This window comes from Bemisia tabaci, chromosome 6 (genome assembly GCF_918797505.1).
Source record: "Bemisia tabaci chromosome 6, PGI_BMITA_v3".
NCBI lineage: Eukaryota > Metazoa > Arthropoda > Insecta > Hemiptera > Aleyrodidae > Bemisia > Bemisia tabaci.
This window is the reverse complement of record NC_092798.1, coordinates 10,423,003-10,447,549: the sequence shown is the minus strand read 5'-3', so window position 1 is coordinate 10,447,549 and position 24,547 is coordinate 10,423,003. Positions and strand designations below refer to the sequence as shown.

At 40.8% G+C, this 24,547-nt stretch overlaps 1 protein-coding gene across 3 annotated transcripts in view; it reads left to right on the top strand.

Annotated features, from left to right (window-relative positions):
- Positions 1–24,547, top strand: part of cpo (RNA-binding protein) — a 254,624-nt gene that overhangs the window by 35,275 nt on the left and 194,802 nt on the right. The window contains exon 1 of one of the 3 annotated variants that reach the window (XM_019053835.2): positions 4,300–4,699. The exons of the other annotated variants lie outside the window; for them this stretch is intronic. The gene's annotated coding sequence lies outside the window, so the exon portion shown is untranslated. Of the gene's footprint in view, positions 1–4,299; positions 4,700–24,547 lie in introns of those variants that run through there. 3 annotated transcript variants of the gene reach the window in all.

Genomic DNA, 24,547 nt, shown 5'->3' with positions numbered 1-24,547 from the left:
GAATATCGTAAGAAACCAGTGAAATTCACGAACCAACGACATTTTGTTTTTTGCATTTGTGATATTTTGTTCTGGTGTAGCCGCCATAGCCACGGTTGGTTTGAAATTGTTGGCGTCCTGTTCAACGCGACTTTCATTAGTCTTACAAGGCGAAAAATAGCTTTTGATAATTTAATACCATATTTTTGTTCCGGATCCAAAGGAGCACAACTTTAAAATTTCAAACTATTTATCTAAAACTTATTTCAATTTTGGAGTACTGATGACATATAAGGCACTTTAATCAAATAACCTATAGCCTCACTCTTTCTACCACTTTAGGCTTCAATAGACGATCTTTCGAACCAATTCCGATCAAAATAGACCATTTGATTACTTTTGGTTACCATGAAACCTTCTGCTCAGACAAAATTGAGTGCCAACATTATCATTGCTCGCCGCACGGAGCATTTCCGCCAAGTTTTCATTCTGACACGTTGTGAATCTCGACGAATTTCCTTTTATTTGTATGGGTACTTTGATCGTCTATCGAGGCCTTTGGATTTTATGTAACCCGATGGCTTTGATGTCATCGTTATCCACACAAAAAATCCTAAATCTTAAAAATTCTTTACGCGCTCCGTTTTGTGTTCACCACCCTCGAGTCCTAATCCATCCGATCCCGAGAAAATAGATCGTATTCGATGTATCGTTTTGTTCAAAACAATAGAGCATAACCTCAAAATCTATTAGGATTTAAGTTGGAAAAGCTGAAAATGAGAAAATTCCTAACAATTTCACTTTGCATCGGCATTTGGTACTCAAAAGAATAAAACATCTGTTACAAAAGACCCGTTCCCTCCGATTTCTAAATTGACTTTTGAGGCTATGTTTATGTTTTGAACCAATCGATATCGATACAATCTCGCCTGTTTGATGTATCGAATACGATCTATACGCTTTAAATTAACTTCAATCTCGTCCGTTTTCTCATCACCAAGCCAACCAGCGCGAGGCCTGTATTAAATGTTTCCTCCGCGGTAGCAAGATTTCGCAATAGTCTCACTCGTCGATTCCACGAAGGTGCGCAATAAGGGCGAGATGGTCGGAATGGCCTCACCCACGGCTGTAGGGTGTATATTACCGGACCTGTCCAATAATGAGCGGCGTGAGCGAGGAGTTTTTTCTGCGGACCCCCCGCGCGAGCCCCCAACTTTAAGCCCCAAAGCGAGCCCCCCTGCGGCACCCCACCGCACCGCAACGTCGCGTCGCGGCGACGCCATGCGATGCGCCGCGCCGCGCCGACCAGTTTCCCGACCCAAAGTCACGGCAACTGGAGCGAACGAAGCGCCGCACCGTGGAAATTCTTTGTGACGTCACTGGACAAGGCAGGAATTTCGGTAACGCACCTCGAAATCAGCGGGTTGACCATTGAAATTGATATCAATACCTTCTATGAAGGGACGAAGGGAGAATGGAGCGATCCTATCGGTAGAAATGAGTGGTTGTTAAAGACTGAGACACTGGAAAAAAAACACATTGGATCTAGAGTCCAGACTCTTAAAAACATCGACAAGAAAAAATACTCTTGATTCGATCGGATTTTTGCTTAAATCAAGAACCAAGCCTCTTAATTTGAGCTGATTTCCTTTTGATCTAAGCAAAAATCTGATTGAATCAAGAGTATTTTTTCTTGTCAATGTTTTCAAGAGTCTGGACTCTAGATCCAATGTGTTTTTTTTTTCCAGTGGAGGAAAAATGATTGAATCACTTATAAGCAGGTCTCTCACGATAGTATGCCTATCTCCTCTACTTTACTTACCTCCTTTGTCCATTGCAACCACCCACTTGCACCAATAGTATTTCTCCATTTTTCTCATGTCTTATTTGTGTATCTATTTGTCTATCAATTTCCATAATTAGCCTATAACTTGATAATTCTTTCAAGGCGTTTTCAGGGGGTTCGTAAAGTTCGTTTAGGCAGTAAAAAGTTCGTAATTTTAATAAACGGGTTGTAAAGTCAGTAAGAAGTTAATTCAGTATATCCTAGACCAAGGAACCTAACTGTGTTCAAAAGTTGCATAATTTACTGAAACAAATCCAATTTTTTCAAGAGCATGCCTGTGCTGCAGTTCGTGTCTAGAATTGGTGACTTCTTCGGTTCAATGGCGTGTGAAGCCTCCATCGCTGCAACGATTTTGCAACGTATTCCTATAATTACATGTAACCTATTTGTATCTAAAAGCTCTGCCATGTATTTTTCCGCCGTGAATTTGCTCCAAATTTCTCCTCACTATTCTGTGGGTGGATGTAATTCGACTGTGAATGAATCTCATTTGATGCAGGCTCCAAGTGCTATAAAAAATTGCACAATCTTAACAGCAGGTCACGCTTCATACGTCCTTTTATCGGAGCAGTCCTCAATTTAAAGTAGCCATTCAATGGATAACCAATGGCTCCGTCGTGCTTTCTTGCGAAACTTTCCGAAAGGAATGAGAAGATGAATAGGAAATTGCTCCCACGTGTAAAAACTCCATTCTTGCACAGGACTCACTGTGTTACTATAGGGTCAACTATGCACTATGTAGGATAATTGGGAACTAGGCCATCATTGAATTTTCATGACGCACCATAACCTGTGTAAACGTAATAGAACTTCAATAATCTGAAAAATACACAGCCTTTGCGTGTAACATGTTGAGTGTATCCGTTGCAATCCACGCAAATAAGTTGACTCATTGTGGTGCGTATACTCAACTGGTTTTATAATGTGTTTCAAGAGAAAATCTGAATCTACTAACTATCTATTGTACTAATAATAATAAAGCAGTAACAGATCACAGATTTCTCTTGTTCCCTTGCCTATGAGCAATTTGGATCATCGGCAAAATCGTTTTTGCGCGCTAATGGAACGTCCCCGGAAAATATGCCTCTTTTCATCGCGTCATTTAAAAAGTTGATGCTGTTGCCGTAGCTGCGGCTGGTGGTGTCATCATAATCCGGGTCGTTGACGGCACTTCATAAAGCGAAAAATAGTGTTGAACTTTGAACTTTATTTTTCCTCATCGCTCACATTGCGTCCATTAAATCAGAGTTTACCTACATATAGAGAGTAGGAACAGTGGACCCTATGAAAACCCTTGGAATCCGAATAAAATGACCACAACTCTGGGTGGGGAAGGGGGGGGGAGGAAGGTGTGTTATCGCCATCCTCTAACGACTGTCACCTGTGCTTGATGCACTTGTTACCAACCGAGAAATAGTAGAGGTCTAGAGTAATTTAAGACGAACGAAAAGTAAAGATTCTCCTTCATTTTCGCGTGATACCACATACGCACTCCGGAGTTCGAATAGTTGCGTGCTTGATCCTTCATTTCACGATGCAAATGTAATACCTGCTTCTGCATTCCTAAATGTCAGTGATTTTAGACAGGGGAATAGCCAAGATTTGCCTTCATTTTCGCGTGAAATCATACACTGGAAAAAAAAAACCACATCGGATCTAGAGTCCAGACTCTTAAAAACATCGACAAGAAAAACTACTCTTGATTCAATCAGAATCTAGCTTAAATCAAGAACCAAGCCTCTTAATTCAAGCGGATTTCGTTTTGATTCAAGCAAAAAACCGATTGAATCAAGAGTATTTTTTCCTGTCAATGTTTTCAAGAGTCTGGACTCTAGATCCAATGTGTTTTTTTTTTTTTTTTTTTTTGTTTTGTTTTTTTTTTTTTTTTCCCCAGTGTAGGGACCGGTCAATAGCCGTAAAAATCATGGAAAAACGGCCCAGAAGCATGAGTAAACGAAACGCCAGAAAAAATGATAACTAAGGGAACAGAGAGCTTAAAGTGAAGATTCTATGTGCGGAATCTCCAACACCTATCGGTCACGAAGCCGAAAATTTCGGCCCACGGCGCGGCGCGTGAAAAAAGCGAAACGGATTCGTCACCGACACTGTTACCAAGTCTCGGCCGTAAATTGAATCGCGGGGGAGGGCGCCCCGCTCCGCCCCCACCCGCCCCGGAGTGGGGGGGGGGGGGGGGGCTTTCCACGGCGAGGACTCGATAGGTACCCGCCGCGGCGGGCGAAAAAGTTCGAAAATGTTCGCCGGCGCGGCCATAAAAATATCGGGGAAAAGTGATGACAGCCGGTCTCCTTGCCCTCCTACCTTGCATCAATTAAGCCGGAGCCCCCCCCCCCCCTCCCCCGGTTCCCGCCACCACCGCCGGCCCATTTCCTCTTCCTGCCTCCATTGTTTCCCGGGCCGTCTTCCCTCTCTCTCCCGCCCCCGCGGGGGGACCGGGGGGGCCTCCTTCTCTCTCTCGCTCTCTGGGTACTATCTGTGACGTCAGGACCGCGTCGACAACCGCGCTGACTGGCGCGCCGTCTGACTCAGTTGACTCACGTAGCCCTTGCTGTGCGCATGAGTAGCCCGGGTCTCCTTATTGCACCTCTCGTGGTTTTTCTCCGGCCGGGTATGTCGCGACCTTGGCTTTTCTTGTAATTGTAGTTGTGCGGTTTTCGTCCGAAAGCGGTGTTGTGCTCTCAGGTCCTTTTTTGCGTGGTCATTTTGATTGGTTTTTTTACGGCCGTGAAAAGCGGAGAACTTGAGTTCACGAGCTCGACTTTAGCGCGGTTACCTGTGGAAAAAATAAGGATCGAAAAGTGATGGTGTTTTTGTTTCAGCGCTCGACGCGGGAAAACTTTTGACGCACTGCAGCGAGTAAGTTTGCACGTTATTGCTTCGTTTATACGTCACGTCGCATTTGCGATTCGGCGTGAAAAAACCGCGGTTTAATTACGGTTTTCCGAACGGTCGCACAGTGGACGGGTTTTGAAATGTGATCGTCCATCGGAATAGGCGTGTTAGGGCCTCATTTATGGTAGTTCGTTAGTCAGCTCATTTCCTTAAAGATGCCCGGCATAATTGAATCAGTGAGAACGAAAATACACAAACTCGAAAAAATGAAAATAATCAAGACACACGCAAAACTGCACAGTGGTTGAAGAAGTTAGCACAAGAAAAAGATTTTTGGCGCCGAAAGACAAGTGCTTAAGGACACTCTAAAGGTCCAAGTTGAAACAGATGCGTTGATTTCAATGGCCTTTATGAAAACTAACTCTCTTTGGTGAAAATTGAGCATTTATGAGTTACCGAGTTGGTGTGTTTTCGTTCTCACTGATTCAATTTACATCGTAATCAATGGAAGGTTATGGAGGCTGCAACGTGTATCGTCATGAAAGGACAATTTTTACAGATCTCGAGTAAAATTCAATAGTGTAACATTAAATATGGATCTTTTCAGAGAATTGCCATGGTTTACCGCCAAAATAATGAGAAATACAAGAGGCAAAATTACGGGATTTTTACAAAATTTATGACAAAACTGACGCACCTTAAATTTGCAAAACTCTCAAAATATTTTCTGTTCTAATTCGTATTCTCTGTTCGGTGTTTACTCTGGAATAAAATTTTGACACAGAACACCAAACGTTCAGTCCGTCCGATCGAACTTTTTTTAAGTGTCAACCCTTGGTATCCCACGTAAGGGTCAATTTTGAAAGATATGTTGTTGAATTGTATTCGTAATTTGTGAATGTTGTCCTCTTTTGTATTGTTTAGCGGCATGTCGAGCCTCTCTAAAGTTAAGGAGCTATTTAAGGAACATCTATGATTTTGGCTCATTGTCAGGGACGGAAGCAATTTTTTCGGAGAGCTTTTTTTTCCCATTGGGTAAAAAAATAAAATGTTAAAGTCCAATGGCATTCACTTCGGAGTCTCTGAAAATATACAATTTATGGTTGCATTTATTTTTGGAATAGACAGCGTATAAAATTGCACCATCATGCAGCAATATTAAACATCAAACACGTCAGATCAAAACTTTAAGTAGCTTTTTTCTTCTTTCAGAAACAAGTTTTTTCAAGTATTTCAACTTCAAAGAGTCAAAAAATTGAGTTTGATCTGACATTTTTGGCTCTTTTAAATGCCAACATTCTCTTAATACGCACTCCAATATGACCAGTATCTCAGTATTCCGTCTCTAGGTTCATTTTCCGATGAACGATCACTATTGTAATGTAATTAATAATTTTACCTCGATTTCACCGTAGCGACAGTTTCACCATTTCACCGTATTTTCATCGTTTAAAGATCATGGTGAAGTAATTGAAAATTGTGGATTCAACATGAATGTACAGCGCGACCTTTCAGCCGTCAGATTTAGTAATGCGACCGGGTTTGTACCTATGCGTCACGCAGGAGTGCCACCAAATAGTACGTACTGGGCCCTCCATGATCTGAAATTTTATCAAATTTTCAAGTCATTCTCTTAAAATTCTCGGAAATTTAACATTAGCGCCATTACGCAGAGGTATGATGTGCATATACAATCCCTGCGTCAAAACCTCTGCCGTAAATCTTTGACGGCTGTCAGGTAACGTTGAAGTCTTTAATGGCATCACGTTCCTCGTTGATTTTGCTTTCCGTGTCAGTGTGCAACCTCGGTCTGTTAAGTACTGTGCATTATCAGAACAATTGTACTGTTTATGCTAAAAGAAACTTAGTGAAAATGAATTTAATCAGAAGGAATATACTGTGTGCATGAAGTTTGTGAATGCAGCATATTTTCCTCTAATTCATTTGTACACAGTTACTTATGCCACAAATACGTCCAATTAATAGCAGTAAACATATTCAGTAAAAGCAACTCCTTTAAAAAAAACGCATTAAATTCAAAAATAACAAATTATACAAATGAGCTGGATCGATCAGATCGGAACCATATTTTTCGGATATGGAGACGCACAGAACTGCCTCAAAAAATTACTGAAAGTTTTTCATTTAAAATACCGTTCTGTTTTAGTCGGAAAAGGTGTCGGAAATGCGGAACCTGTCGTTAGCTAGTTTATCAATGATCGCTCTGCCTTCTCTTTAGTTCAATAAGATTCGGAAAATGTGGAAAAGTATAGTCACAAGCAGTCGTACAGAGACTAGTTTTATCGTTCATAATTCCGGAAACGTCTCTAAAAAATCAATTTGATACCTAAAACGAGGAGCCACAGGCGTAACAATTCTGAATCTGACATGTTCGAAGTTTTCCTACGTTTACCCTCAGGAGTAATTAGTTTTCTAAGGGTGAGTCGACGGACGCCATTTTTTATGTAAGAGCGACGTGTGATAGTATCGATTCGTTCTATAATTTCAGCTACTTGTCATTTTTTTCGAATTTTGAGATCGCACTTCTGTTGTCATGAGACTAAAGAATTCATGTGCAAAATTTGACAAATAAATTCAACGTAGCGAAGGTGTGGATTTTCTAGAGGAAAAATATCGCATTCGAGTGCAGTTTCGATATCTGTATCGAATGGGATATTTTTCCTATAAAAAGACCTGGCTTTTATTACGTTGAATTTGTTCGTCAAAATTGGTACACGAATTCTTCAGTCTCGTGACAACAGAAGTGCGATCTCAAAATTCGAAAAATTGACAAGTTGCTGAAATTATGAAACGAATCGATGCGATGTATATAGCACGTCGCTCTGACACAAAAAAAATGGCGTCCATCGAATCACCTTAACATACAGGGTTATTCAAAAGTCACGCACCACTGGCCATAACTTCAGTTCTAATTAAGATATCGACTTGCGGTTTTTGACGATTTTCCTCGTATCGAAGGGACAACTTTTTTAGGTACTTTCCAGTTTTTGATCCCTTCGTGGGGAGGGGGGTGGGCCGGGTAACTCAAAATTTCAAATGGCCACCCCCCTCATGGCCAGTGGTGCGTGATTTTTGAATAACCCTGCATAAAATCTTAAGCGAGTGCTCACTGGAAAAAAAACACATTGGATCTAGAGTCCAGACTCTTGAAAACATTGACATGAAAAAATACTCTTGATTCAATCGGATTTTTGCTTGAATCAAAAGGAAATCCGCTTAAATTAAGAGGCTTGGTTCTTGATTTAAGCTAGATTCTGATTGAAACAAGAGTACTTTTTCTTGTCGATGTTTTTAAGAGTCTGAACTCTAGATCCAATGTGTTTTTTTCCCCAGTGCTTTTCATGGTTTTGATTTCTACCTGAAAAGAAGGCTGATTCCGAAATCGAAACCAAAGTGCGTTCGGAAAACATCGGTTATAGCCATGGATTTATACCAAGGCCAAGCTACACACGCACTAAAATTCAGAAAAATAAAGTTTCTGGACCCTCCTCATGGGCTTAAATTACGCATGAAAATCAGCGTGAAAACGGGGCCCAGTCCGCCAAGATACGCATCCATTCTGATGTAAAGTTGTTTGGGACGCATTTCGCCCGAAAATAGAGATAATAAGGTCAGTTAAGACGGTTTTACGCCGAGTGATAATTACTTTTGACATTCCTCGTGATTGTTTTAAGTTGTGCCTTGTTTGTTTACATTAGCTCGGGCGGATGGTTGCATAAGTGCACTATCCTGGCTCTGAGACGTGGATATGAGTGTTGACACCGTGCACCACCGCGGAAATGAGTCAGCCGCGGGAGGATTGGTGTTGGCACCAATGTCGAAAAGACATGTTGCGTAACAGGAGATCGATGGTGTAGATCCGTCGAAGTGTTCAGAGACATCGACGCACTTACAGTGATAAACTAAAGTGATTTAGAGGGAGAAAAATACGTAAGATTTGTTTGAAGAATACGACATGTGACCAGCTTAAGGTAGTGGGAGGCGAGAGTTGCAGAACTTTGGATACATTTTGCAATTGGGAATTGTAATTTCTGGCCTATCCGCAAAAACACGTATGCGCATAGGGTACTAATGGAATATACGTTGCTCCCAAACTGAGTTGCAGAAATTGTGGTTCCTAATTGCAAAATGCAGTTCTTTTGCAGAAACAACGTCTGAACTTTGCAGCGCCGCTCAAGTTGTGCTATTGTAGAAAATCTTCCAAACACTTTTATGACTCTTAAGGGCCAAGGCACACACTTGTCCACGAAGGTGAAATTTTCAGTCGCGTCGATAAATCGGATGTATAAGATTTTGACGAAAAACGTTCCTTTTGTATCCTGAACTCACAATCAGTTGTAGGTTTGATTCAATTTCTCTCCAATAGAGGGCGCGCGAAGTTGCATCAGGTGCTTTACTAATTGAACTGCATTTTGCAATTTGGAACTATAAATTCTGGCTCTTCTGGAAAAACACTTATGTGCATAGGGAAACTAATGGCACATACGTTGTTTTTAAACCGAGCTAAAATTTATAGTTCCAAATTGCAAAATGTAGTTCAATTCAAGGACCATTCTGCCGTGCTACGGAAGAACGCCGTAAGAACATTCGAGAGTTACCAAATTTCCTTCTGTGAAACGTTCATTTTCAAGAAAGTTATGAATATTTTTCTTTTAAATTTCCAGGAACTTTAGGTGAAATTGCGAACAAAATTATCTGAAAAATTGGACGAAAAATATTCTTTACCAGGAGATGTGTATTTTATCAAAGGAAATTCGGCCACGCCTGAAGGTTCATACTGCGTTTTTCCTTAGCACGGCATCACTGGTCCCCGATCTATCGAATATCGCAAGAATGATGAAGGCAACCTATTCAGTCTGACAATGGACCACTAGACAAGGTACGAATTTAAGCATTCTAATATATGTTTCCTAACCAGAATTTCACGTGGAACACGATTTGCGCAACGAAAATTACTGAAATCAACTCCTAAGGAATTTTGTAACGTTTTTATTTCACATTGGTTACGAGGAATTTAAAAAGGCCCGCTCACAAGAAACTCAGAGCTCTACGTGAGTCAAATCGCACACCACAACGGTTTCAGCGAGCCCCTCAATCGAGCAAACGTTCATTTCCCACCATGTGTTGTTCAAACTATAAGCAATTTGCTATAACTGAGCCAAAGCGTCAAGATTGAGGTTGCCAGATTTTTATATCGCAGAGACTGTCATGATAATGTTTAGCGCGCGATGTGAATCACGTATAGCATTGAGTTTTAATGAGCGGGTGGTTTGAATTCACGCATCAAGAATCATTTAATTTCTTCATAAGGAGTTGATTTCGGTAATTTTTGTTGTGCGCATCGTATTCTACGTAAAATTTTGGTTAAGAAACCTGTATCAGATTGCTGAAACTCGTACCTTGTCTAGTGGTCCATTAACCGCTTTAGGCAGATCGATCTAGGATCGATTTAGCTCATCGATGTATCGAATATTGCAAAAATGAAGTAGTCAACTCAGCCGGTCTGTTAGCAACTCTTCGTAAGGAATTTATATGAGTAGCATGACGAATCCGCCGGAAAATGAGACCTGCGTCGATTCGGAAGACAAGCGGGACGCGATCTTTCCTGGGAGCGCTCGGAGGAATGAGTAATAGCCTCCGGGGATTTTCGAGGCTTCGGAAAACGGGAAAACGGGAGCCGGGAAAGCTGGGCCTTGATTTGGCCCGCCCGACGATGATGCGCTTCGACTACGAATTCAGGCGGCGTCCTCACTGCAGCTTTTTCCATCTTTGTCCTCACGCGCGCACCGCGCTTTTCCCTTTCCGCGACGGGAGGGAAAATTTCGCTGGCGACGCGTAAATATCCCGCCCGACGACGCGGAATAACCCCGCGGATATTCGCCGGGACTCCCCGGAAGTTAGGAATTGATTTCGGGCACAGAGTGAAGTAAAATGTGCTGAAAGAAAGCTCGGTTGAAACAAACTGTTTGGGTGATACAGAACAGGGAGTCTAGCATCAGGATTTTCCCGATTGTCTCAATTCTATCAGGATTTGAGGAAAAATCGGTTGTACAATCAGGATTTCAGAAAAGTCGGCTGTCCGATCGGATTATTTTTTTTTTTTTTTTTGCTTTCGCTCACGCTCATGCAGAAATTTTAATTTTTCTGCTCGAGAAATCAGGATTTGATCAGGATTTGGAAAATTTATGAAATCAGGATTTAGCAGCCAAAAATCAGGAGGAATCAGGATTTCCCAAATGAAAAAAAAAAAACTAGATACCCTGTAGAACCTAGTTCTGCTCTATACGCACAACTGGGTATGTGTCCACTGAAAAAAAGTCACTTAGATTCATACCAAGGCTGCAAAATTGACTCAAATAATACATTTTTGTACAAAAATGTACTTGTGAAATTTTTGTCCAAAATTTTGCTAATTTTTACATTTTATCTGTATGAAAATCGGCGAAAAATTTCAGTTATGGAAATGCCCCAGATTCTGCTGGTGAAAATGCAATTTGCTAGGGGAATTTTGGTACAATTGAAGTGTAGTTATAATATCCTCCAGAATAAATCCTCGAACTTCCCATTGCTTGAATCATTTTCCCCCGTGCAATTTTGAAGGAAAAACCTGAAACTGATTTATTCAGTTCGTGCCTTGCCTAGTGCCCCATATCGAGAGTTTGCCGTCAAGCCCATTGCATCGCTCATAGCAACTCCAGCTTGCGAGATGTCTGCATGCCTCATATTTTGAGTTGTAACGAATCGTAAGCCAATGCGATTGACGCGAAATAGCGAGAAAACCGTAGAGAAGTTGCGATACGTCCAACCAGTCGGAGCGATCAGTCTTGCATCCGATATTCCAACGATCAGCCAGAACGGTCATGCCGCTAATTGTGTTTGTGTTGCCACCTGACTCGACGGAGCATATTTTACCCATAAAAAGTCTACCAGGTCGATTGTATTTCTTTTGTGCAACAGGCCGGATATTTTAATGCGTGAAAAGAGTATTTCAGGAACTTTTTGCTTCTAGAAGTTTTGAGCACTTAGTCTGGAAACAGGGTGGTTGGCGACCGGGAAAACGGGAAAAAATCAGAGAATTTTGTTGACGGCCAGAGAACTTTTTTTGGAGCCGGGTTCACGTAAAAATCGAATCCTCAACGGGTCAGCTGATTGCGTTGTTGTGCCAACGTTTTGACCAAATATTTACTTGCCCTTTCGTTATCTTAAATAAGTTGGGAAATTTCAATCGGAGAAGTCAGGGAATAATAAAATGAAATTTTGCTAGGCACCCTGTGGAAAATTTAGCATACAATTGAAATTTTACAAGAATCGAAGATTTACAGCGGTCAATTGGTTCAAGTCGAGCAAAGACCATGCCGTTGTCCTTTCTTCCAGTCTTTAGTTGCTTTGGGTCAATTGGGAGAACAATGATTTTCAAAGTAACATGAAATAGATCTCCATAGACCAATTTCTTGATAGCATCATCTCGAATCATCGGACTCATTATCATGATAATAAAGAAATTTTCAAAATAAGATCTCGATGCACATTGTCTGCAAAATTACTTCGGAAAATTCCCCATTCTCATTGATTTCCTAACCAAGAAGGACAGGCGCGGCGAAAAGAAATAGGGTGAAAAGTAGGACTGACGTTGCTGAATTCAAAGTTATGGGGACCGGAAGGGTTGAGAGCGTGGTACGCATTCCAAGTGCCCCATTAAAAAAGTTATCTTATGACTCTCGCGAGAAAAAAAGCTCTCCGTCCTAACGTATGTAAAATGGTTGTAAAATTTGTTAGACCCCCGAGGAGAATCAGTTTGTCAATAGCGTCGAACTGAATAAACCGTTTTGATCTTACAAGTATAGCTTCTATCCGTCAAGATTTCTGTTCTGTACCATTTTTGTAATCATACATCGTTAAGCAAAACGAACCTATCTGTAAAAGTAGTTTTTTAAAAATCTGTAACACGCTAAAAAACCTTCATGGTGTGAGCCGGTATTTTTACAGGGTTGCAAAGGTGAAAATTGTTTCTAAGCCCTTTCTCTTGAGCTACTCTATTCTAAAATCTCTGCCGGAGTTCCTTTCTAGCAGGTTTTTCAAGGTTTATCTCTAGTTTACAGCCCCTCTCACCACCACCACTCATATATATTGTGGATTTAGCCATTACCGTAGTTAATGCAAAAAACCGTTTCAATCCCTGGATCAATCATTGAAATATTATCCTACAAATACTCGACCCTTCAAGTCATCAAAGAAGTCAGATGTGCCATTTCTAATTTCCAACTATTTTCGATCTATCGATATCCGTACTTGATCAGAGAACATAATTTTTAACTTTTCCTCTATAACTTCGAAAAAATGTTTTTGATGCAAGCATTTCTCAGTGATGATCTAGTCACTGGATGAATTGCGAATTTCCTGAAACAACGCTTGTCACATCCCAAAATCCACAATAGGAGCAGTCCCTTCATTATATACCGCAATTTTTCGGAATTTTTGACCACTCCTCCGCTCTTGTAACTCCTCTGTGACGGTATTATAGACTGACTCTGTAGAGTAGCTCAGGTAAATAATGATAACATGTGTAAAGCTTCTTTAAAATCCTAAAAGATTCCAACGTAAGAACTATCGATTCAAATTTCGACTGTGCTTATCATACCCACAATGGATCGCGGCATGGCTGAGACTCCACTTTAAGTGGTTTTCTATTACCGGAGCTTTCATCGGCATCCCGAACCCGATCCCTTTGACGCGGTCCCCTCAAGGACGGGAAAAACTACCCGTTTCATCCCTGCAAACTTCGGGATACGAAGCGGCGACGTGCCTCGGAGAAGCAATTTCCCTGTTGCAATAAGGACATAAATGCATTTTGAAAACGAACCCCACCACCGTATAGTCCCATGCTTCACGAGGCTCGCGCGAAAATCGAGTTACGCCTTTACGTGGCCAGCGCGGCAAATTCCACGCATCACGGAGACGCTACTTATACTTAAGACGCCGCCGTAAATGTGTCTAAGTTATGACTAACTTCCCTCAACTTCCACGCTTTCGACACAGTTCTTGAACTTTCTCGGGTCGTTGTCTCTCACGTCCGCTGGCTCGCAGCGAGCCGGACAAAATCGCCTATCTGCAATGGCTTTCTTGCCGGGATTTGCGGTTTTTGTTTTAGCGAGGTGTGTATGTGTGCGAGCGCGTGTGATTTTAATTCCTCCGCGCTATCTGCCCCGTTTAATCGTGGGTTCAGCAGCGCTACCTGGCGGGTCTGCCATGCGGAGTAAGAACGTCGTATGAGCATTCAAATGTTGCCAAATTTCCTTATGAAATATAGTTATTTATGAAGGAGGTTATGAATATTTTTCCTTGAAATTTTTAGACTTTTTAGATAAAATTACGAACGAAATCCTCTGAAAAATCGGAAGAGAAATATCCACAAATTTTCCTGAAAATACGTAGTTTTTGAAAGGAAATTTGGCAACGCCTGATGACTTTTACGGCGTTTGTGCTTAGCGTGGTAGGGTTACGACACGGTGCGTGCGTGCATCAGAGCTGGACGAGGAGGTGTGCAAAATCAGACGTTTTGACCGGAAAATAACGCCATTCCCATTTATGTTTTGCTATGGAAAAACGTTGTGTGAACGTATGGTTATTGCTTGTATCGTTGCCGGAATACGTGTATAATCCGTAAAACTCATGATTTTGTCTTTTCCGTCCATTTTGCAATTGGACCTCTATATACACAGAATACAATTTTAAGAACCACGGGTCGTGCACGTATATTTCCCTATTAACCAATTGCATGTAACACGTTACATATCTGTTCTATAAACTCTTTAACTCTGCTGTATGGACTCTCGTTTCCTCCGCAAGTTGAAAGTTTAAATCAACTAACTAAGAAAAGTTGATTTCTTACTTATAAATTTTAAATCTAGAAATTTGTTGATGTTTCTAAGTGTTGCAACGTGTACTTTTGATGAGGAGATGTATATTGCAGCTTGATTTCTGACTCCGTCTATAGGGGTCCATTTTTATCCGCAATGAAGAGAACTAGATAGTACGAACTAAAGAAAACCATCTGGCAACATTTGAATGCTCATATACCGTGTTCTCCATAGATGTGGATTATAGTTTTCACACCGGGGCATACCCGCTAGAGCGACCAAGCATAGAAACTGCGAGGAACATGATTGCAGTCAGTCGAGATGGTTGCTAGTTGAGAGCATTACAGGTTTCATCCATTCAAACGTTTGTAAAGCGATTGAAATTAATTCATCGACGAAGATCGCTGCATCAAAATCAAGGGAAAACAGCGCTCGTTTTTTTTTTCTACTCCGCGATCAACAGGGAAGTCGCGACGGCGAATAGACGAAGCAAATTTTCAGCCACCTGGGCTGAACCCGAGTCCCAGTTTTTGCGGGTTTGACAACTGTACTGCCGTGCTAAGGAAGAACGCCGTATGAACATTCGAGAGTTGCCAAATTTCCCTCGACAAAACATGTATTTTTGACAACATTCGTGCGTATTTTTCCTCGAAATTTTCAGATATTTTAGATTAAATTGCGTTCAAACTCGTCTGAAAATATTGGAAAATAATATTCGCAATTTTCCCAGTGAATTCGGTTTTTATCGGAGGAAACTTGGCAACGTTTGAAGGCTCATACGGCGTTCTTCCTTAACACGGTAGTGTAATAGACGCTCGTTACTCTCGTAGAACCCCACGCATGCGGTGTCGGAAGCGGAGGAGGGGGGAGGGGGAGGGGGGGCACACGACTATTGACTCAAATGGTCTGAAAGTGAAATAGGTCCCCGCACACAACCGTGCGCCAAGCCAGAGAGCGAGGTAACTCAATTACAGCGTTTCAGTGTATCCTTAAGTGAAACAATATTTCGCACGATAACCCGCGCAAAGTTCCGAGTGAAAATTTGCATGAATGGTATCGCAAGTTCAAGAAACTCGGATTTCTTTACACGTAGAAAAAAGCCTCGGTACACAAACCGAACAGTTTAGTAAATGCTTTAAGTTCAGAGAACTGAGCCCTCGATCGGTTCTACTGCTTCGGTTTACAGAACTGATTCCCATCGCATTCAACCGAATATTCCATCCTAAGAATCGAAAAACTTCGGTTTACATGGAACATGTTCTATGTCGACCGAAGATTTCCGGTTCGGTGAACTGCTGGGACTTTGATTCGTTGAACTGCTGGGACTTCAGTTCGTTGAAGTGAACAACTGTAAACTGAACATGAACAATAAATTTTGAAGGTTAAGAAAACGTACATAAAAACTTGAAAAATTTTAGGGGGGAAAAAGTTATACGGGACTAGCTTATAAGTATACAGCATGATTGTAACATTGCACAGTAAACTTTGAGTGCTTTACACGGGGAAAAGTGTTGACTTTCAGCAGAATCTAGCAACCGTGGCTTATGGCACGGGTAAAGAGTCGAAGCCTACTTCTGGCTATTTATTCTGCCTCTGCGTGTAATAGATCATGAATCGAATTCCCGATGAGAGAATTAGTCGTATTTGTGGAGTACAGCGGTTAGAGGGGGACGAATTGTATCCCGGCGAGATGTCAATAGCCTTATAAAGCTGGAATTAGGAATATGGCTCCCTCCTCGATGGTGTTAATTGACTAGGAGGGTTATCATCGTTGTGAATTGAAAAAAGGAAATTAATTCTTTTTATTTTAATCATCTGACTCCGTTCTATAGTTAAATTTAGCTTCTTCTGTGGCAAAAAAAGAATCGCTGACGAAGCAATGTTTTTCGAAAGAGTTCAATTTTCTTGCCACTGAATTTGAAGAGAAATCACCTGAATATCATTACCATAAAATCTTCTGACGGATAATTATTGTAGAATTCTATCGACTACTTCTTTTTTTCTGAGAAAATTGGTCTTGGTTCTCTTTAGATTGCACTTTAGATGCTGCCTTGTTTTACCTAGGTATATTTTTCGGTAAAAACCGATTTTTCCCACTTATGCCATGGCTTGGCAGAGCATTACAGTAGTTTCACAAGCTGCCGTGCTAATGAGAAACATATAACATGCATTTTTCAAGGAAGTTGTGCATGTTTTTCCTTGAAATACTCTGATATTTTAGATGAAATAGCAAACAAAATTTTCCAAAAAATTGGAGGAAAATTTGCACAATTTTCCCGTTAAATTCGTTTTTTATTGAGAGAACATCCATAACGTCTGAAGGCTCATGCAGCGTTTTGTCTCAGCACAGCAGCATGGGGCACCATGTTTTGGTGAGCATATTTGGGACTGGAACCGATAATATTTTACATCGGAAATCGAGGTTTTTCGAGTGTCTATTAAAGCATTGACGCTTTAATGATAAAAGATTACAGCGTGTATGTAAACTTCCTTCCTCGATCTATTTTATGGATTCAGGCAGACAACGAGGACTAATCGAACGTATTTATGCTAAAAGGAACTATGTGCATAGGAGTTGCGTGTGACATAGTTCCTTTTAGCATAAATAGTACGCTACTGTAGGTGGCCCCTCCTTAATCAAAGCGTAATTTATTAGTTTACTGCTTCGATTTCGAGGCGAATTTCGGATAAGGGATTCAACATTGACTCAATCGTTCGGATGTATCAGTTACGAGGCGAGAATGATCGATTATGGATACACTCCTTTAGAAGCTATGGTAAAGAATCGATTATTATGGTGTACTTTGCAAACAACCGGTTTATCGATCCTTTTTCATGAGTTTAAACGGAAGATGAAGCGATGTATCGCAAATCACGCCACGCCACTGATAGGCACCTGTTGAGTAGTAATTAGACGATTTGGCGCTGTCGAAAAATCCTTCTCGCAGTGGCACATTGATCACGTACGTCACAAATACTGCGTCACAGCTTCATTCCGAATTTAATTATGTCAGATCCCAATTCCAGGTTGGTTTGTGTCCAAATTTCACGACCTCTTTATGTTATGAGCGAATTAATGGATAAAGTGGTAAATTATTTAACCGCGTGCCGTGTAAGCTGGAGAAGGGTTTTGCAGTTCGTCAGCTGAGGTTGCCGGAGCGTGTATATTTTACATTGAGTTATACCGAGGAAAGTACTAGTTTTTCAGCATAGCCTGAAACCTGTCGACCAATATCGGATTGTTTCTAATCTCGGTTCGTAATCAGAGCCGAGCTTTTAACCCAGTTTCAAAATTTGGTACTGACCGTCGCCAAAAATCACAACTGGAAACTACGAAACAAATCATGCATGATAGATGCCCACAAAATGTGCATGTGACTCGCGTGATCAATTAAATTAATTAAGTTAAATCAAATCAATGCATTGTTTCGACTCCTGCTCTTGTGGCAGGTAGGGATCTCATTATCAGAGTTTACTAGCTGTGTACCAGTGGCGTGGCGTGAATTGCGATGTATCGATTGTTCTGCGCCGTTTGAACCTATGGTAAAGAATCGATCAATAAGCTTTCGCTTCGAACACCCTGTCTATCGATCCTTTTCCATAGGCTTAAAAGGCATAACAATCGATATATCGCAAAGCACGCCACGCCACTGCTGTGTACTTCATTCAGATTACGAGGCTGTCGTATCATTAAGTAGTAAAAGTCTGTATTCGACTTTCTTGCCCCATTGCCGAATTTGAATTTGCATCATTGAGTTTAGAAACTGCCCAACCCTAAAAAACACCATTTCAAAAGAGTGAATAAAGGTGCGTAACTAGCACCGAAGTTATAGTGGCTATAGATCGGCTGATCCTATACTCTCCGCTCACGGTGAGTTTTGCATCCCATCAGGAGTAAAAATTAGGTTAGGACTATAACTACTACTTGGATAATCGGTGGTTGCACTATATTTTCTTATGGAACTCTACTGTTCTCGGACTTTCATATTTTGAAAGTTTTAATTTGAAATTTAGCCACTTGCTGTAACTTCCAAAAATGAAAGCATTTTCACAAAAAAAAAAAAAAAAAAAAAAAATCCTTAGAACTTCATAGTTATTTTCAGATTTAGAATCAATACGAAAATATAGATCCATTTCTCATCCGCTTACTGAGCGATCGCCCAATTTGGGGCACGCTTTCACACAGTTCACCGCCAACCTATTGTCTGTAAACCTGTCGCAGCTGCAATTAACAATCACCGGCAATGCGCAAGTGGTCTCCGTGATGTCTCAGCAAATTGCAATGATTCCCATCAAAGTAATTGATGTTTACACGTAAATGCTCTTTACACGTTACATCGCCTTTAAAAGCAAGATCTAGGTCTGGAGCGCCTTCATTTCTGCTCGATACTCCACGCCTTGTTACGGAGTTAGTTTAGTTGCCCATTCAACTGAAACCTAACTAATGGTCTAAATGCAGGTCTACCGGTTAGTCAGTTTCTTGATATCGCCGTGATCATTAACCTGTGTCTACCAGTTACTACTATCACCAGCCGAATAATGGCTTTGGACCCGCCAATGTTCCGACCATTTCGAGGAGTGTACGGATTCGTGATCGACATGATTCAATCGACACCGATTCGATTGATTCACCGCTGTCAATCGAATCACGTCGACCGGCTCACGTTTTTAGTTGTCGGTCGAACCCATATTTGCCCCCAGGGTGTCTACAAGTCCGGACCTTTCCGAAAGTCCAGAAATAGTACTGATTTTTCATGGACGGCCGGAAGTACTGAAAAAGTGCTGAAATTCCATAAGACGGTCCGGAATTTTTCTCATTTTTGTCGCAATTTAAGCAAGAAATTCGAGTTTTTGAAATTTTCCGAATTTCGTGAAATCGAGGTACTGAAAAAGTACTGAATTTTTCTGTTAAAGGGGGCACTAAAGTTCTTGGGAATGGTCTGAAAAAGTACTGTATAAGTACTGATTTTTGTCCAGCCTGTTTTAGTAGACATCCTGGCCCCATTTAGTCGCTTGTCTGTAAGGACTTATGTCAATTTCAACATGAGCACTTTTTTGCATATAACTCCATGCTTTCTGGGGCTTAGACGGAAATCGAGATTCGCCTTTGCGTCAGAAGAGCGTCGATTTGCGGACTATCCGATCGGATCATCGTGTGATCGGTCCTGGCTCCTGGTCGGATTCCATCGTCCCCGACTGTAAGCTCGGCAACCGCGTGGCCGTAAATCTTACGATACAATTAGCCGACCGAGTGGACGGGGGCCGCGGGGCAGTGATTAGCGATGATCGGCGGCGCGAGTGGCGAGTCTCTTCGGAAATCCACTGGAATCCAACGTAAATAATGATCCGTTCGATTACTCTTGCAAATCGCGACGAGGGTCAAGCTCGGACCCGCCGATCACGAGATGCAGTCGCGCTCTTGAGCGACTCGAGATGATTCGTGTCAATCTCGAGAGCTCTTCCGCCAACCATCCCCCCTCCGCCCCCCATCCCCCCCCCCCCCCGCGGACACTCGACGAGGCGCGCGTACGAGCCATCGAACGTCAATCCATTAATCGCTCCCATAAAAATTTGCTCATGGCTATCGCTCGTTAATTGAGTCATACGCGGAAAAAAAGAGGTAGGGGTTGTTGGATGATATGAGCATTTTCAATAAATTGTGGTAGTGCCACCATAAATTAGGTTACATTGAAGATTGATCATTACTTTTACGGCGAATTTGCCTCTCATGGTCAGGAATGAACAAACGAAGCCCCTGTTGTTATTAGTAAAAAAAGCCTCCTGAATTTGATATGTAAAATTCTGCACGCCTCTTTGGCGAGAACGCAATCAATTGCGGCTGGGAGCGAAGATCTGATAACGAAGCTGCCCCACATTCTGGGAATTTTTCATAGTCCGGCCAAGAATTTGATAAAAAAAGATGAGAGTGAGAGATCGTAAAAAATGCTTAATGATTTCGTCAAATATCAATTTAAGCGTCGAGGCCCCTACTTGCGTGTCAAAATCTGAGAGATGATGATCTCCAGTCGTGCAGACGCGCTTAATCTGTGAAATATTCGGATTAGGTTTTAGAGCAAAAATTGACTCTATAACATCTAAATGTCAATTGTTTCCATTGATAATTTTATCAGTTTTTTCTTCATCTGTTTTATGATTTCGTCAAAAATCATGATAAGAACCTTCGTGTCACCTATTTCAATTAGCAATAGAATATTTAAATTATTTAACCTTAAGTCCAGCAAGACTGAAAACAGTAGCCCCCGCGTTTAATTTATTGACTCCATAATGGTCAAGACAACCAACGATTTCTTTTTTGGTCAGTATAGGGCCAGCAACACTGTCTTGCTCAGGAAAAACGCCGAACAAACATTCGCTAATTGCCAAATTTCCTTTGATGAAACATTACTTTCGAAGAAATTCATGCGTGATTTTCTTGGAAATTTTTAGATATACTTAAGATAAAATCGCGAGCAAAATTCTCTGAAAAATTCGGAGGAAAATATTGATAAGTTTCCAGGAAAATTGGAGCTTTATTACAGGAAAGTAGGCAACGCCTGAAGGCTCATACGATATTCTTCCCTAACACGGTAGAATATGTATTCGTATCCAGAGAACCTCTTGGTGAAGAGGCATGAGCTTCTACGCAGCTAGGTAGAAGAAGCCGAAACCGCCTACCCACTAATCAAACAAGTCTACGTAAAATTTACGTCACTTTACAGGAATTCCGTTGTGTACTCTCGTTTTCGTAGCTCGGCGAGCATTGCTCACGACAAGGCTTGCCGAGGTCTAGCATCATCTTCATTTTCCCCGTACGAAAGCCCTTCTCAACGCGTGAGTTACGAGCATGTTCGGCAAACCTGGCCTAGCTTCCATACTGCCGCAGAAGAGCGAGAGTTCCCGAAGTTAATTAAGATAATGAGTTAATGAGTAATAATGAGTCTTCCAAATCATCTTCCTTCTCCGATTTTACTGTTCTCCTGTCGGGCGGCATCCACGCATTGTTGCCGAAAAGTGGGTAAAATACCATATAGCTGGAAAAGTGAATTGTCAAAACATTGTTTTGTTTAGTTAATAATGATCTTTCAACAGGAAAAATCTAAAGTTCCTTTTGGTATTAGTTTTTGAAGCCAATTTTTTGCTAATGCACTCTTTAGTCAACGGATGGAAATAGGCAAACAGCTTGCGGTAGCTACAAAAACTTCAAAAAAATATAACAGCATTGAAAAGTATTCTCTTCGTTATCTAAGTTTTTTCTCTGAAAATTATTTATTTTCTTTCCTTTTTTTGGATCAGAAAAAAGTTTTTCGATTTAAAATAAAATGTATAGATATGTATTTCAAAGACACGTGTATTTCTCTTCTTACTATTCAAATATCGCTCTTCTGTTTTAAAAATGAGAATAATTCTATGTCAAAAGATAATTTCAAATTTGAGAAACTTCTCTTTTAATCAAGAAAATTCATTTAGAGGAGAATTACTCTTCTATGAAGGAAAGAATCTCAGTTGGTTCAAGGAAAAAAATGTCTTTTGAAATAATTTGGCGATTTTCATGTCAGTGAAAAAAGAAGTATATGTAAGATTTGATCTGGCAATGCTTCAACTGTGATCCATCAACCATTTCAAACGAATGATTTTCGGCCTTTTAAATTGCCCCACTCGAAGTCAAGCACGCCTACATTAAAGAAAACATGCAATTTTTTCGCGTATTTTTCTGCGCGGCCCGATTACTTAGAATTAGGGTTTTATTTGCCGCCCGACTGACAAAAGGGCGTAAGTACACATTGATATGAGCCCGGAAAAGCATCATATTTATGAGCAACAGGGTTCATTGGAGAATGCAGTAATGCTCTTGTGTCAGTAGGGCGACGTATTGATTGTGAACACACTTGATCCGATACACTATGTCAACCACCACTTGAGACGGATGACTAACTACTTAAAATTGCTGGAGAGGTCCTTGTCACTCCTAAGTAATTATGTTTCCGTAGAATGCATTTTCGTCTCCTCGTGTATGAATTGGACTATTTATGCCAAAAGGAAGTATACGTAAAGAGGTTACGTGCAACAGTTCCTTTTAGCATAAATACGTTCAATTATGCAGGAAAAGGGAAACTTTTCCTTTTGTCTGCCGTTTGAGCTTCAAAATTCGTGAAATTGAGATTTATCTCGTGTCGAGCAAGGTAGCAGCCGTGTGTGCAATATTGTGCGCGTTGCATGGCCATGTTTTCAGAATTAAAAGAAGTAAATTTTGAGGCTATACATCAGCAGAAAAAGGAACCATTCTACCGTATGTTAAGGAAGAGAACCGTAAGTGCAATTCTGCGTGAGTCATGGATGGCCAATTAAATGCTTTATTGTCCCTCGAGGCTCATCCCAAAATGCACTTATCAGTGGCGTAGTGTGCTTTGCAATGTATCAACTGATCTGTCATTTAAAGCAATGGAAGAGGATCAATAATCCGGGTTTTTCGCAACGGAAACTTAAATAATCGATTGTTTACCATAGCTTCAAATGGAGAAATATCGATAATCGATCATTCATACCTCGTCACTGACACTTGCAGCTTTTTTCCGTATCATGACAGCATTTCACACAAGTTAGCAACAAGTACTTACAGTTCTCTAATTCGATTATGAGGAGTTACTGCTGTTTCGTCGAAAATAACGTACTGCGCACTTACTGTCCGTGACAATCCTCGTATTTTGGAAGGAAGTCTTTGCTATGTTAGCGGATTCCATTCAATCCAATTGCATTGCTGGAATTTCCAAGAAAACTCAATTTCGAAACTTTCGCCGGCCATCTTTTCTTGGTAACACCGCATGATACAGCGAACCAGAAAAAGTTGATTGGGGATTTATGTGATTTTTCGCGCACGTCTGTAAGAACGGGTTTCACAGAAAGGATCAGAACTATAAATGTTTTTCTTTAAGACGTTTCGTTGTCAGGAGAGTTTGCTACAATTTCATATCTCTCCGTAAATTATTTCCTGCTTTTCCTTTAATCACTCAGAAAAGTCACTATCCATGAAAAGACAATTTCACCTCCAACCTGCAATAAAAGACATAAACTAAAAACCGCGAAAATAATCTCCTCGCAACCAATCCTGGACCAAGAGAAAGTATAAAGGAGTGACGAAACTTACTCCCGATTTTTATGGCACCCAATTATCAGAATCAATCGTTTGATAATTTAACCAATAAAAATACGATTATTACTCAGTCTCTCTCTTCAACTTTTCGGTGACGTAATGTTGAGGCACTGCACCTCTGAAGTTATGACTGATATGAAAGGAATAATTACGTGCGTCTATTCCCACCATTGTTTAGCAGCGTTCTCCTTTCATTCCAACTGAACACAAATTAATTAATGTGGAACTGTTATTTGCAACTTTTGTTAGCTCTATACTCAAATTTTTAGTATCAGTATTTCAATTATAATGAATCAATGTTCCTTTATCCTCCTGTTATTGCGAATGGTGGGAAATACAATTTTCCCATCATTCGCGATTTTAAGTTGAGAAGATGTAACAGTTTAACGATGTACAAGACTCATCTCGATCACTGAATTTTCTGAGAAACTACAAATAACATTTTGAGCAAATCATTTGTCATCGCTTCTCGTTGCAAATTCTCTATTTTCAGCGTAGTATTACGGCCAGGGTGGAAAAGTGTCATGAAAAATAATATCTTGAAATTTCACGTAGAATATTTCACGAAATTTCAGAAATGTATGAAAGATATTATAAAAATACCGGTTCCTTTTCTTGTTTCGCAAAATGTAAAAATTGTGACTTTCCTCTGTTTTTGTGCGTTTGAATTCGGGATGCATACTCTAGCCCCCGAAAAATATGAACTATTTCACAGCGTCGAGAAATTTCATGAAATTGCCAAGCTTTCATTTCTTTCTTACGCCACCCTAACGTCGTGTGAACAGTTAAGATCCCTCAAAATACATTTCCCTGTATCCTCACTTTAAAAGGTTATTTGGACTATGA